Genomic DNA, 13035 nt, shown 5'->3' on the forward strand with positions numbered 1-13035 from the left:
CTGCAAATATTACATTATTATTATCAATGATGTCATGAATGCCGTTATTTGTGGGGTAATTATCAGTGCATGGCAAGGGTGCAAATTATAGTTACCTTAGGGCATGAGTCATAGTTACTTGAGATAGCTTTAACTATAACAGGTGAATTTCTATGGTTTTGTACGTTTTAAATGTGAGCCTAACTACAATGTCGCTGTAACATTTGTTTTTTAAGTGAATATTTATCTTTTTTAAATTCTATTCCTAACTATAACATCCTTATAACCTTCGTTTTTTTCTGTGAATTTCTATGTTTTTTTAAAGTAAAATCATTTTCATCACCATACGTTAATCCAACTTCCAACAGCCTTCGGCTCTGTGCAGCGGCGGTTGTCAAAAGGGTCTGGCCACAGGACAAGCCCTGTGGCCAACCCCCCTAACCACTCAACTCCACACTGCGCATGGTCTTTGGCCATGCGCAGCAAACGTTGGTCACAGGTCATCGTGGTCCCCCTCTCCCAGCCAATTTCAGCACCAGGGACCCCATTTCCCGACCATCTACAATATTTTTTTGGGGGGGAGGGTGGCCACCCATCATCCTCCCCTGCCCGATTACAGCTTCTGGGGACCCAATACCCTGGGACCCAACGTTAATATATATTTTTTTGGGGAGGGGTGAGGGGGGCCGCATGGCCCCCATGGCCCAGCCTAAACATCTTATTTTTGGGGGGAGGGGGCTGCTCGGCATCCCTCCCAGTCCAGTCTCAGCCCCGGGGACCACACCCCCTGGAGCCCAACCTAAACATTTCTTTTTTTTTTTTTTTTTTACATCGCTCACTTGCTGGAACCAGAGTGTTTGTACTAACTGGGCAGGAGCTGACAAAACTCCTGCCAGGTTACAGCAAACAGCTATGTCCCAGGGGAGGGCACCCAGGGACATGGCAGGAGCCGGCCTTGGGGTTTGGAGGTCCCCTGGCCATCTATACAGCCCTGGGGAGGTGATGGCTCCCAGGGCTGCAGGAAGGCTGCACAGCTCCCCACATTCTTAATCTATTTAGCCCTGGGAATTGGCAGGCCCTGGGGCTGTGGTGGGACCACGTGGCCACCTTGCATTCTTCATCTGTTTTGTCCCGGGGAGGTGGTGGTCTCTGGGGCTGCATGGGGGGAGTGCACAGCCTCCCTGCATTCTTAATCTATCTCACCCCGGGGAGGTGGCAATCCCCTGGGCTGTGGGGGCCACGTGGACCCTATGCATCCTTAATGTATTTAACCCCAGGAAGTTGGTGATCACAGGGGCTGTGGTGGGGGCCATGCGGCCCCCATGCATTCTTCATTTTGTCCCGGAAAGGTGTGGTCCCCGGGGCTGCGGGGACCAGGGGCACACAGCCTCCCCGCATTCTTAATCTATTTCGCCCCGGGAAGGTGGTGGTTCCCGTGGCTCAAAATTTCAGTGCCCCCGGAACCTGGCCCACACAGGGGCTGCATTTAAGTATGCTGGAGCCTGCACTTAGTGTTTGTTTTCTAATTTTTGCCGAATCCGCTGCCACTCTCAAACCAGAACCAAGGGGTCAGGGCGTCCTACTCTGGCCCCTTTTCTTTTTTTTGATCTAAGCATGAGATCGAGAGGGTTTGCAGAGACGTTGCGTCCCTATATAAACAAATTTGTTTTTTCTTCAATTTCTCAAAAACTACTGAATGGATCTCCCAGATAATGTCGGCCCAGGAGATCCCCCTAGGAGCCCCATCCCCAGGGGACAGGCATTTATATATCTTTTTTGGGGGAGGGGGTTGCACGGCCCCCCTCCCTGGGCTGATCTCAGCCCCGGGGACCCCATCCCCTTAGGCCTGACATAAACATTTTGGCCCCCCGCATTCTTTTTTTTTTTTTAAACATGTATTTATTGAATATTCAATAATGTCATACATTGCGATGTGCACAGTTAACAGCAATAATAAGATGTTATCAGTTACAGTAATTTGCTGGGCACTCGTTTATTAAACTTAACAAACAACTAGCAACTTTCGTACACCACTAGGTCCGCACAGTTATATCTATACTTTCGAGCATTGCTGGCTCGGGCAATTAAGGCTTTCTTTTGTGCGGGGGTTTCATTACCGGTTGGGGTTCTAGTTGGGGGCTCCCCCTCGGGGAGGATGGAGCGGGGGGGTGGCTTGGTGTTCTCCAGAGCCTATATCTGTTAATTAGGCGTGGTGGTCTGTGTGTGCTGTTTGACTTGTGTGTGCTTGGGGGGTGTGGTGTATTGATATTAATGCCGAGGCGCTGTTGGCAGTTGTGTGCGCATCCCCTGGTTTGCTGTCGCATTACAGCCGGGGCAAAGCCCGCGGCTATCTGGGTAATTGCAGCTATCTGCGGTTCAAGGTTTTTTTTCGTCGTTCTTTGCTTCTAGTTTGGAGACCAGTGTGCCCCAGGCTTCGCAGCCTGAGTGTCGCAGTCCCCCCTGCGCCAGTTTCGTTAGTACCTGCTGTTCAGCACGTGCCCAGCGGAGCGTGAGAGTGAGCCAGGCCCCAAGGTCAGGAGCCTTGGGGGCCTTCCAGTTCATGGCTAACAGTCTTTTGTACATTGCATAAGCCAGGTCTACGAATCTGTGCATATGTTTGCTTCTTTTTGTCCTTGTCCTGAGGCCAAGTAGGCAGGATTTGGGATTCGCGTCCAGGCTCAGGCCAGTCATTTCCGACAGTACAGTGGTCATCTCGGCCCACTCCCCCCGCACCCGCGGGCACTCCCAGACCATATGATAAAACTGTGCTGCTGGGGTTTTGCATCTAGGGCAAGTTGGGTCCGTCCCGGGAAACATACTTTTAATCCTGGCTGGCGCCAAATATGTCTGATGTAAGTAATTAAACTGTGTGTATCGGAATCTGGGGTTTCTTGAGACCTCGCGTGTGTGACTCAGTGCTTTTGGCCATTCTGTCTCTGAGATCGGGGCAGGCAGTGCGGCATTCCACCTCTCCCGGGCTTTCTGCAGGTTAGATTCCGGGGGCTTGTTCAGAAGTTTGTACGTATTTGAGACTACTTTTTCTCTGGTGTCGCAACTCAGCATATGGTGTAGAGTAGTTGAGGTGCTCGGCTCAGCGTCCCCAAACGCCCATGTATTTCTAATGGCGTGGCATATAGCGTGGTATGCCAGAAGTTGCCCTGAGCTGATCTCTGTGAGGGCCTGTATGGCTTCGAAGGACATTAGTTTTCCTTCCTCAAAACATTCTCCCACTGTGCTTATGCCCGCATCCATCCAGGTTGTGGACGAATGAGATCCGGCTTCCACCCATCCGGGGAGCCGTTCTAGTGGCAGGAGCGGTGAGTAGGGTAGTTTTTTCGCATCTTTTTGGATGTACTTCTTCCAACATGCATGTGCTGCTGCCATCAGTGGATTTACGCGTGTGCTTTTGGTATGCTTGTTAATGAGCCACTCAAGCAGAGGGACTCCCTGGAGCCGGGTTATCAGCCAGGTAGCTTCCGCTGAGCTGGGATTATGGATCCCATTTAAGATCCACTGCAGCTGTGCAGCCGCGGAATAGAGCTCAAAGTTAGGGGCGCCCAGTCCACCCGCCGCCACCGGCTGGTGTAGTGTAGTGAGTGCGACCCGCCTTCTGCCCTCACCCCACACCAGCTGCACTAGTGCAGAATTTAAACTGTTGAAGAAGCTTTTGGGGATAATGATCGGCAGGGCCGCAAAGTAATATAGCAGCCTGGGCAGAACTAGCATGTTGGCTATGGCAACCTTTCCCAGTGGTGAGAGCGGTAGTTTATTCCAGAAACGCATTGAGCTCTTTATAGATGTCACCGTTCTCCCCAGATTGCCATCCCTGAGGTCTTCCGCTCTGTGGTAGACGTTGACCCCTAGATATTTAAATGTGTCGAAGCACCATTTTAATTGGCCTGATGGGGTATTCTCACGTCTCGCGGGGACCAGCTAACTAACGGGAGTATGCAAGATTTCCCCCAATTAACTATCAAGCCCGAGATCTCTCCAAACTCAGACAGCAGTGACATCACCGGGGGCAACACCTCCTCTGTGCTGCGTATATATATCAAGGCATCATCTGCGTACAATGATATGACGTGGGAGGTGCCGCTCCTTACCACCCCCCACTCTTCTTTTTTTGCACGGACACACGCTGCCAATGGTTCCATCGCCAGGGCGAACAACAGGGGGGACAGGGGGCACCCCTGCCTTGTTCCCCTGCTAATCAGGAAGCTCTCTGATATGACTCCCCCTGTCTTCACCCTGGCCTGTGGGTTAGTGTACAAAATGCGTACCCATCTTATGAATTTTGGGCCTATACCCATTCGCTGCATGGTGGCAAACAGAAAGTCCCATTCTAGTGTATCGAACGCTTTTTCGATGTTTAGTGATATCACCGCTTCCTCAAGTGCACTCGGGGGGGTGTCGCCCATTACGCTCAGCAGCCTGCGGATGTTGAGGAAGGTGTTGCGTTTTGGGATAAAACCGTTCTGGTCTTCGTGTACCAAAGTGTGCATGTGAGGAGCTAGCCTGTTGGCTAGTATTTTACCAAATATTTTGCAGTCTAGGTTTAGCAGAGACAGGGGTCTGTAGGACTTGACGTCGGTGGGGTCGCGCCCCTGTTTCGGGAGGACCACTATCATTGCCTCTCTTATTGTGGGGGGCAGGGTTCCGTTAACCTCTGCTTCTTCAATCACTTTTAGGAGATGTGCGTTAAGGTGTGTCGCAAAGGTGGAGTAATATTCTGATGGCAGGCCATCTGTCCCTGGAGCTTTATTTCTAGGTAATTGTTCAAAGGCCCTGTTGAGTTCTCCTAGAGTGATGGGGGCCTCTAGTGTCTCTCTGTCCGTGTGTGTGAGTTGGGGCAAGGAGGAGTCCGCCAGAAAAGACCCGAGTTGTTGGGGAGTGCATGATGTACGTGTAGTGTATAGTTGTGTGTAGTATTCCCTGAACGCATCCTTTATTTTTTCCTGTGTGATTGCTAGTCCGTCTGCGCCTATCCCTATTGCCCCAATTGGAGGGCATTGCCGTTCCTCCCATAGGAGCCATTCGAGCAGCCTACCCGATCTGTCGCCTTCCGCTTGTAATCTAGTCTGGTGGTATTTGTAGTCATGAAGGCGTAGTGTGGCGTCGGCGGCTGCGTATTCTGCACGCGCATCTTTTAATGACGTGTATTGCGTTTCGTTACGGGCTACTGCATTTTCTAGTGCTCTTAGTTTCTTCTCCAGCTTGCTAACCTCTGCATGGAGTGTGCGTCTCACCCCCCATGTAGTAGAAATACAGTGCCCACGAGTTACTACTTTATGTGCGTCCCACTCCACTGCTCTTAAGTTTGTGGTGCCAACATTTAATTCCCAGTACTGTTTTAGCGCTGTTCTCAGTGCGTCTGTGAATGCTGGGTCCTGCAGCGCCTCCACTTGTAGTCTCCAAGTTGGGATTCCTTGACGCCTCCTGCCCCAGTCCAAAATTATTTTAAGCAGCGAGTGGTCTGATAGTGTCTTAGCTAAGTATTCAATCCCGTTGGTTACTGTGCAAATTTCCTGAGTACCCCATAGTAAATCTATCCTGGTGTGCACTCTGTGTGGTACAGAGTAAAATGAATATTCTCTGTGTTGTGGGTGCTTCATCCGCCATATATCATGGAGGCCCATGTCGCTGGCCCATGTTGATAGTGGGCGCCTGGGGTATCTATTGGCCGCTAAATGTGTGGGGGGGTTAGACCTATCCAGTGTCGGGTCCGGCGTATTATTGAAATCTCCACCCCATATTGCGGGTGTTGCGGGGTTCGCTAATAATGCTGGGGTGAGCGTGTTCAGGAACTCGGGTAGCGCAGTGTTGTGGGCGTATACTCCTATGAGTGATAGTTGTTTGCCGTCTAATTTACCCTCCACTACTACATATCTACCTTCCTGATCTATCCTATATGATGTTTGGAGAAATGGGACACTCCCTGCTATCCATATAAGGACCCCCCTCGCAAAGGTTGAATAAGATGTGCCTACAATCTGTTCTCCCCATTTGCTCCGCAGTTCTTGTAGATCTGGATCCCGCAGGTGGGTTTCTTGTAGGATTGCAATGTGTGTGCCCTGGCGTTTAAGTCTTGCATGCACCCTGGACCTTTTGGTATGGTTCCCGAGGCCCCTGACATTCCAGGTGACTATGTCATATTTGTGTGTGTTATAGGCTGTAGGTTGGGCCATATTTATTTTGTAGTGGCGCGACTAGCATACTACCCCCCGGCAGAACCCAGACAGTTTCCCCCGTCCCCTTCGCCGCCGCGGCCCGGTCCCCCACCCCTAGCCATGTATCCTGTGTTATGCGCAGACCTGTGGTGTACAAACTAGTAATTACCCTCCCTCCCTCCCCAACTGGATCCCATCCCCAACTGTAAGCCAACAAGAAACTGCACACCCCGTTGGGGTGCGACCTGGGCTGTGTCCATGTGGATGTCTGCGGGGCGCAATAATACTATCCGGGTGCGGCTCATTATAGGGGCTTGCATCCTTCTGCAGACGCAGTCTGCGAGTAATGTAGGGCACCCCCAGGGCGCAGCAAACCGTCCCTCCCCCCGCCGCGCACCGCCACCAATTACGCGCAGTATGAATAAAGGAGTTATCTCTAAGAGCAGAAAAACAAGGATACATAAGTTCAGGTGATGTGTCCATCCGCTACCAGTGAGGCACACAATGTTCAGTTCTACTCTCTGACTGTGGCGGCGGGTCCCGCCGCGGTGGCAGGTCGGCGACACTCGTGCAGAGTATATCTGCGGTCCGGGGGGGTGATCTCCGGGTCCTTCAGCGACTCCGTTAGTGTGGAATCCGAACTTATCGAATCCGATTCTGAGCCCTCCTCCGGGTGGGTCCTGAGAGTCTCGAAAGAGTTCTGTGTCAGCAGGGGAGTTTCCTTCAAGGCCCTGGCTCTCTCTTCCGCGGCCTGTTTCTCCATGGGTTGACCCCTGGGGTGCCTCTTGGAGCGTTTCCGTGAGGATGCTGTGGACCAGTTTTCGTTAATTCCGGTTGCTTCTAGGGGTTGGGCGATCCCCTTGGCATGCAGCCATGTCCAAGCGTCCTCCGGCGATGTGAACACATGGGTGCGTTCATCTGTTAGTACTCTTAATTTGGCGGGGAATAACAGAGCATACTTTAGGTCATGTTCACGGAGACGTTGCTTTATTTGAGCAAAGGAGTTGCGTTGTCTTTGCACTTCTTGAGTGAAGTCTGGATAGGCGTGAACAGTTGAGTCCTCGTACTGGAATGGGCCTTTACTGCGAAATTGTTGCAGTATCGCATGCCGGTCTCTAAAGTTCAGGAACCTGGCTATCAGCGGTCTTGGGGGCTGGCCCGGCACTGGGGGGCGCCCGTGAATCCTGTGTGCTCTTTCAACTGAGAAAAATTTTGATGGGGCTCCATTCAGGACCTCTTTGGCTAACCAGTGTTCCAACAGAAGCTCTGAGTTTTGATCCAATGATTTTTCTGGGAATCCAAGAAACCGTATGTTGTTACGGCGGGATCTGCCCTCCGCCTCCTCTGCTCTTCTCAGCAGTGCTTTTACCTCTAGATCCAGGCAGAGAATTTGTTTTTGGTTGTCCGTTACTTTGGGGTTCAGTTCATTTAGCGCTTCCTCCGTTGACTTCACTTTTTCAGATAATTTGCGGTGGTCCGCTCTGAGAATGTTCAGGTCTTGCGATACCGTATCTATTCTGTTTTCCAATGAAATTTTAGTGTCCATGATTGCTTGGAGTACTTTCTCAAATTGTGAGGAGTGGGCCAGAAGTGTTGATTCCAGCGTCTGTAGGGTAGGCATGGGTTGTTGGTCCCCAGGCGCTGGTCCATGCGTGCTCCGGTCCTGGCTCCTCGCTGATTTTGATCTTGCTGCCATTTTGTCTCAAACAGGGGGGACCCTGTTCCACTTGCAACCACGCGGACTCCCACGTTCCCTGGGTTGGACAGGCAAGGAGGGCTGTGTATTTTCACGGGTCCACGCAGGCGTGCGCTTTAGTTCTTTAGGTTACGACCCGCCTGGCGTTCTTCGAGGTGAATTCCAACTCAGCCGCCCGCTTCCAGGCCCCTCAACCAGCACCGGCGGGAGGGGGACGGATGGCGGGAGGGGGGGCGAGGCCCGCACGCCCCCAGTGGTACCGCAGTCGGCCAGGGCAATTTAGGGCCTGGGTGAGGGCCTCCCACTCCCTCGATGTCAACCGCCGTGTGCGTGCATCTTTATTTGGGCTGCCATGCAGGGTTCTAATCTCCGTGCCGGGGGAGTGGTGGTGGACGTAAAATCCTGTGAAGTGCGCTTCCTTCGTGGCCCACGGATGTCCAGGAATTACCGGAGCCAACAGCAATGGGTGGGGGCGCAGGGAGCAAGCCCCCCCCGGCTCCGAGTCGCTGGCGCTCCAGAGGCGTCCCGCAGGTTTCTCTCCGTGTCCCCCCTAGGTCGAGGGGGGGGGCACGTCTTGCTGCCGATCTGCGGGCCAAAGGGAGCACCCCCGGGGGTCCCCGTCCGCAATTCCTCCGCTTCTCCGCTCCCCCCATGCCAGCAGTGGGGAGGGATCTCCAGCGATAGAGGGGGCGAGGGGGGCAGCCCAAGGCGGTGCAGGGCCCAGCGGTGGGCCTGCTGCCCTCCCGCAAAGGGGTCCCCCCACCACCACACACTCGCCTCACCTTCAGGGCTCCAGGACGGATCTCCAGTCCTCGCGACGAGGAAAGATGGCGGCCGCGGTTTCCGATGCGGTGTTGTTGTTTGGCGGCCTCCCTTCTCGGCCGTCCGAGCACCTCCGGAGCCGCCGGTGAGGGGAGAAAGGCTCCCGGAGTGGGTTTCTGCCCCGTACCAGGATATTAGCGTCCCCGGGGCGCCCCGCATTTATTTGGTGGCGAGCCAGAGACGGAGCGCTTTGTTAAGCGTCCCTCCCGGTCGCCATCTTGGCTCCTCGGCCCCCCTGCATTCTTAATGTATTTCTCCTCAGGGAAGTGGCGTTCCCCTGGGCTGCAGGGGGGCACACGGTCCCCCCACATTCTTAATGTATTTTATCCCAGGGAGGTGGTAGTATATATCACTTAAAAGAACCAAAGGTTATGGGGACATTATAGTTAAGCTCACATTTTAATCATACCAAACCATAGAAATTCACCAGTTATAGTTCGATTTATCTGAAGTAACTATAACGTGTGCCATAAGGGAACTATAACTTACACCCTTGCAAGGCTCACTTTTTATTTCAATATTTTGGAGTAATTTGGGGTAATTAGCAGTGCTTGGCAAGGGCATGAGTTATGGTTAACTTGGGCACGAGTTATACTTTCTTGGGATAACTCTAGCTAAAACTGGTGAATTTCTATGTTTTGGTACGCTTAAAATGTGAGCCTAACTATAATGCCCCAGTAACCTTTGTTTTTTTAAGTGAATTTCTATGGGTTTTTAAATTCTATTTCCTAACTATAACGTTGCTGTAACCTTTTGTTTTTTCCATGAATTTCTATACTTCTTTTTAACGTGAAGTAATTTTCATTATCATATGTTAATCCAACCACCGCCGTGCACGACCTTCAGCTGTGTGCGGCAGCGGTTGGTCACAGGGCCTGGCCTGCTGATAGACCCTATGGCCAACCCCCCTAACCACCCAACTCCAGGCTGCACACAGGCCTTTGGATGTGCACGGTGGGAGTTGGCCATAGCCTGTTTCTATAGGTGTGAGAACAGGTGTGACAGGGTGTATCTTGGTGTGAGAGTCGCTGTGACAGTGTCTCTCTGGGTGTGAGAATGGGTATGTCAGTATGTTAATGGGTCTGTAAGTAGGTGCGTCAGTATCTGTGTGGGTCTGTGAGTAGGTGCATGAGGATTTCCGTGGGTCCGTGAAGGCTGCGTGAGAGTATGATTGGGTACGTGAGTGTCTTAGTGGATCTGTGAGTGGGTGCATGAGGGTCTTAGTGCGGCTGTGATTGGGTACACAAGTATCTGAGTTGGTCTGTGAGTGGGTGCTTGAGTGTCTGAGTGGGTCTGCAAGTGGGTGCGTAAGGGTCTGAGTGGGTGTGTGAGTGGGAGAAAGAGATTGAGAGAGAGCGAGACAGAGAGAGATTGAAAAGGAGAGAGATGGTTTGTAGGCATTGTTGAATGATATACTTAGAATGAGATAACTCTGGACAAATTGAAATGAAAAATGTATTTGTCAGTTAAAAAGAGAGATATCACCTTTTATTATTAGCCTTCAACATTTGATGTTGCCAATAAATTAAAGTAGTGAAAATGACCACAGACACACCTTGACTAGAACCCTCAACTTTCAGTACGAGCGTCTGTGACCCTAACCGTTATGCCACAGGTGACTCCTTACTTTTGCTGGGTGGTAACTGTTAGTGCCCACCAAGCAAAAGCAAACAGCTATGTCTCTAGGGTGGGCATAACAGGAGCCGGCTCTAGGGGTGGATGGTCCCCAGGACCATCATTGACTCCTCGAGGGGGCTGTGTGGCCCCCTCCAATGTTACACAGCCCCAGGAAGGTGGTGGTCACCAGGGCTTGAGGAGACAAAATGGACCCTCTTCTTTATTATTTTAAAGCCCCAGGAAAGTGGTGGGACCTAGGGCTCCAGCGAGGGGTCGGGGCCGCTGAACCCCCACATAATATTGCTGTAATGCCCGGGGAGGTGGCGGTCCCTGGGACTGTGTGGGGCCGCAAGGCCACCCACATCATTACATATTAGCCTGGGGGAGGTGGTCGTCCCCAGGACTGGGGGGGGACACACAGCCCCCCTGCAATAAATTACATTATAGCCCCAGGGAGGAGGTGGTCCCTGGGGCTGCGAGGAGGCCGTGCAGCCCTCTGCATTAAATTACATTATAGCCTCTGGGAGGTAATGGTCCCCGGGGCTGCGAGGGAGGGGCGCTCCCCCCAAATTAAAATTAACAATGCCCCCCAGACTTGGCCCACCCCGGGGCTTGAGAATAACAAAGCATGGAAAGCTGCGCTTTTTTTTTTTTATTTATTATTTTCCCTGGATCTGCCATAAATCGTGGTGAAATAAAAAAAAAAAGAATGGGGTCCCTCTGGGACCCCAGGACCAGAGCTAATGGGTCAGAGTGACTCTATGCTAGCCCCTTTTGGTTTTTTATACACTTTTTTCTGCCGAGTCCCAACATGGCTGCCAACACTTCCTTGCAGAAATGTTAACAGCCAATCAGATCTCAGCACAATATTGTAAGGGGTCAGGAATCCTTTGCATCCCTATATATATACAAATTTGGATTTTTGTTAATTTCTCTAAAACTACTGAACGGATTTACACCAAGTAACAAAAAGGCCTCTTTCTGTACCAAGAGCTACCTTTATGCTAAATTTAGTGTAATTCCATCCAGTGGTTTCGTAGCGATGCTGTTCAAAATCCCTATGGAAAAATTAATGGGGAAATTGTGTTTAGGGACCCCCCCTTTTCTCGTCTCCTGCTTGACGGATCACCCCAAAACTTTCCAGACAGCAGCTGAAGTGAATGTATATGTTTTTGGGAAATTTTTGTGAAGATTCATTAACCGGCGCCAAGGATATAGGCAAAACTAGGTCCTACCTTTAAGTCGACCACCAGTAGGTAATATATATATTTCCTAATTTTAAATGCATATCTAGGTACCTCGAAGAAATTAAAAGTAAGTAAACTAAAAGATAGTAAATGTATACTTGTGCGCATATACTTAGCTTACCAATAGAGTGGTAGTAGATATTTTTGTAGGTCAGTATTAGAAACTCAAAATTACGGTAGTACACTTTTGAAGGAACACTCCTAGACTCCAAAGGTATCTGGAGCTCACAGGTTTTACAAATAACTGTGAAGCAGGCAAAGAGCAAGTGGTCGCATTAGTTATAACTTCCAGCACTTCTTCAAAAATACGCTTAGTAAACTATGCTTTCTGCATAAATTTTGTATTTTCATGCAGCAAAAGGTAGACTCAACAATTTAACAGAGGAAATGCACACTGGCATTACAGGTACTGTAAATTTCGGAATTCTTAGTATACTTCACTATTTAGCAATAATTTACACAGTGTTCACAAATGATATGAGATGTGTTTTTTTTAAAAGAAGATGTAGTATTGTCTTGCAGTTGCAGCACATGCCCATGGAGTGGGAGAGGATGGCGTTTTAAGTGGCCTAGCGCTTTCAAAAGGGTCTAAAATCTTTTTTTAAACTAAAAAATGTTCTGAGGCCGGTTTACTACTTCGCCTGGGTATAGATTTATTTTGAGTCTTCACAAAGGTTTTCATGGATTACGCCAGAAAATCTATGACATTTGTAGCTTTCCAAGAATTATCGTAGAAAACATTTAGAAATTAGCAGTTGTTACAATCTGGAGGCCTTTCCACGTACGCAACATTGTGTACAGCACAAACGTGCACAGGAAAATGCCATCACAATTGGCGCTGGCATTTTAAATCTCCACTGAGAAAATATTTTTCCACACAGTTTTCGAGGTATCCCTTTTCCTTCCCATCCTGAAAATGGATTTAGTCTTGCCCTTGGCAGAAGTAGATCTCTGGACACGTCCAAAGTGGGAAGGATAATAGACACATTTGGGGGTATTCCAAACGTTTCCAGTGTATCGTCCCCAGTAACCCTCGTTATGGGGTATTATTATGCATAAGCAACCGGATTTATTATTACAAAATCGCCTTCTGTAAATAGCATAAACTGACCCTTTTGCAATTGGGCTCAAAGACGTTTGTGTACTAGTGTCCTGGGCACATTCAAGAACAACTTCATCATATTTTGCTTTTTTGCATCCCGTTTGTTAATACTGCTTGCCATTATTTTTACAGCTAAATGTGTTTATGTAGTTATCAAATACAAAATCAAGTATCACATTTACTCACTGTGTTTATACCCTGCGTTAGGGGGTCCCAACCCTGGTCCATGTGGGTCACATCCATGCCAGATTTTAGGATACTTTGTTTTCATCCACAGCGCCAGATTGTCGGGATAATCTTTAACTATAAAAATGACTCCCAATTCTGTCCCCCCCTTTTATTTGGGCTCGCCAACGAGCCCCTACTAGTGTGGATTCGATGCAATGCTCAGGTTTGGGGCTTCGA

General features: G+C 50.1%; 1 protein-coding gene across 1 annotated transcript in view; it reads right to left on the reverse strand.

Moving 5' to 3' along the window:
- The window catches only part of LOC138292902 (LIM homeobox transcription factor 1-beta-like), a 485502-nt gene that overhangs the window by 47475 nt on the left and 424992 nt on the right, over window positions 1-13035 (reverse strand). The window lies entirely within an intron of this gene.

The sequence above is a fragment of the Pleurodeles waltl genome, chromosome 4_2, assembly GCF_031143425.1.
Source record: "Pleurodeles waltl isolate 20211129_DDA chromosome 4_2, aPleWal1.hap1.20221129, whole genome shotgun sequence".
Lineage (NCBI taxonomy): Eukaryota > Metazoa > Chordata > Amphibia > Caudata > Salamandridae > Pleurodeles > Pleurodeles waltl.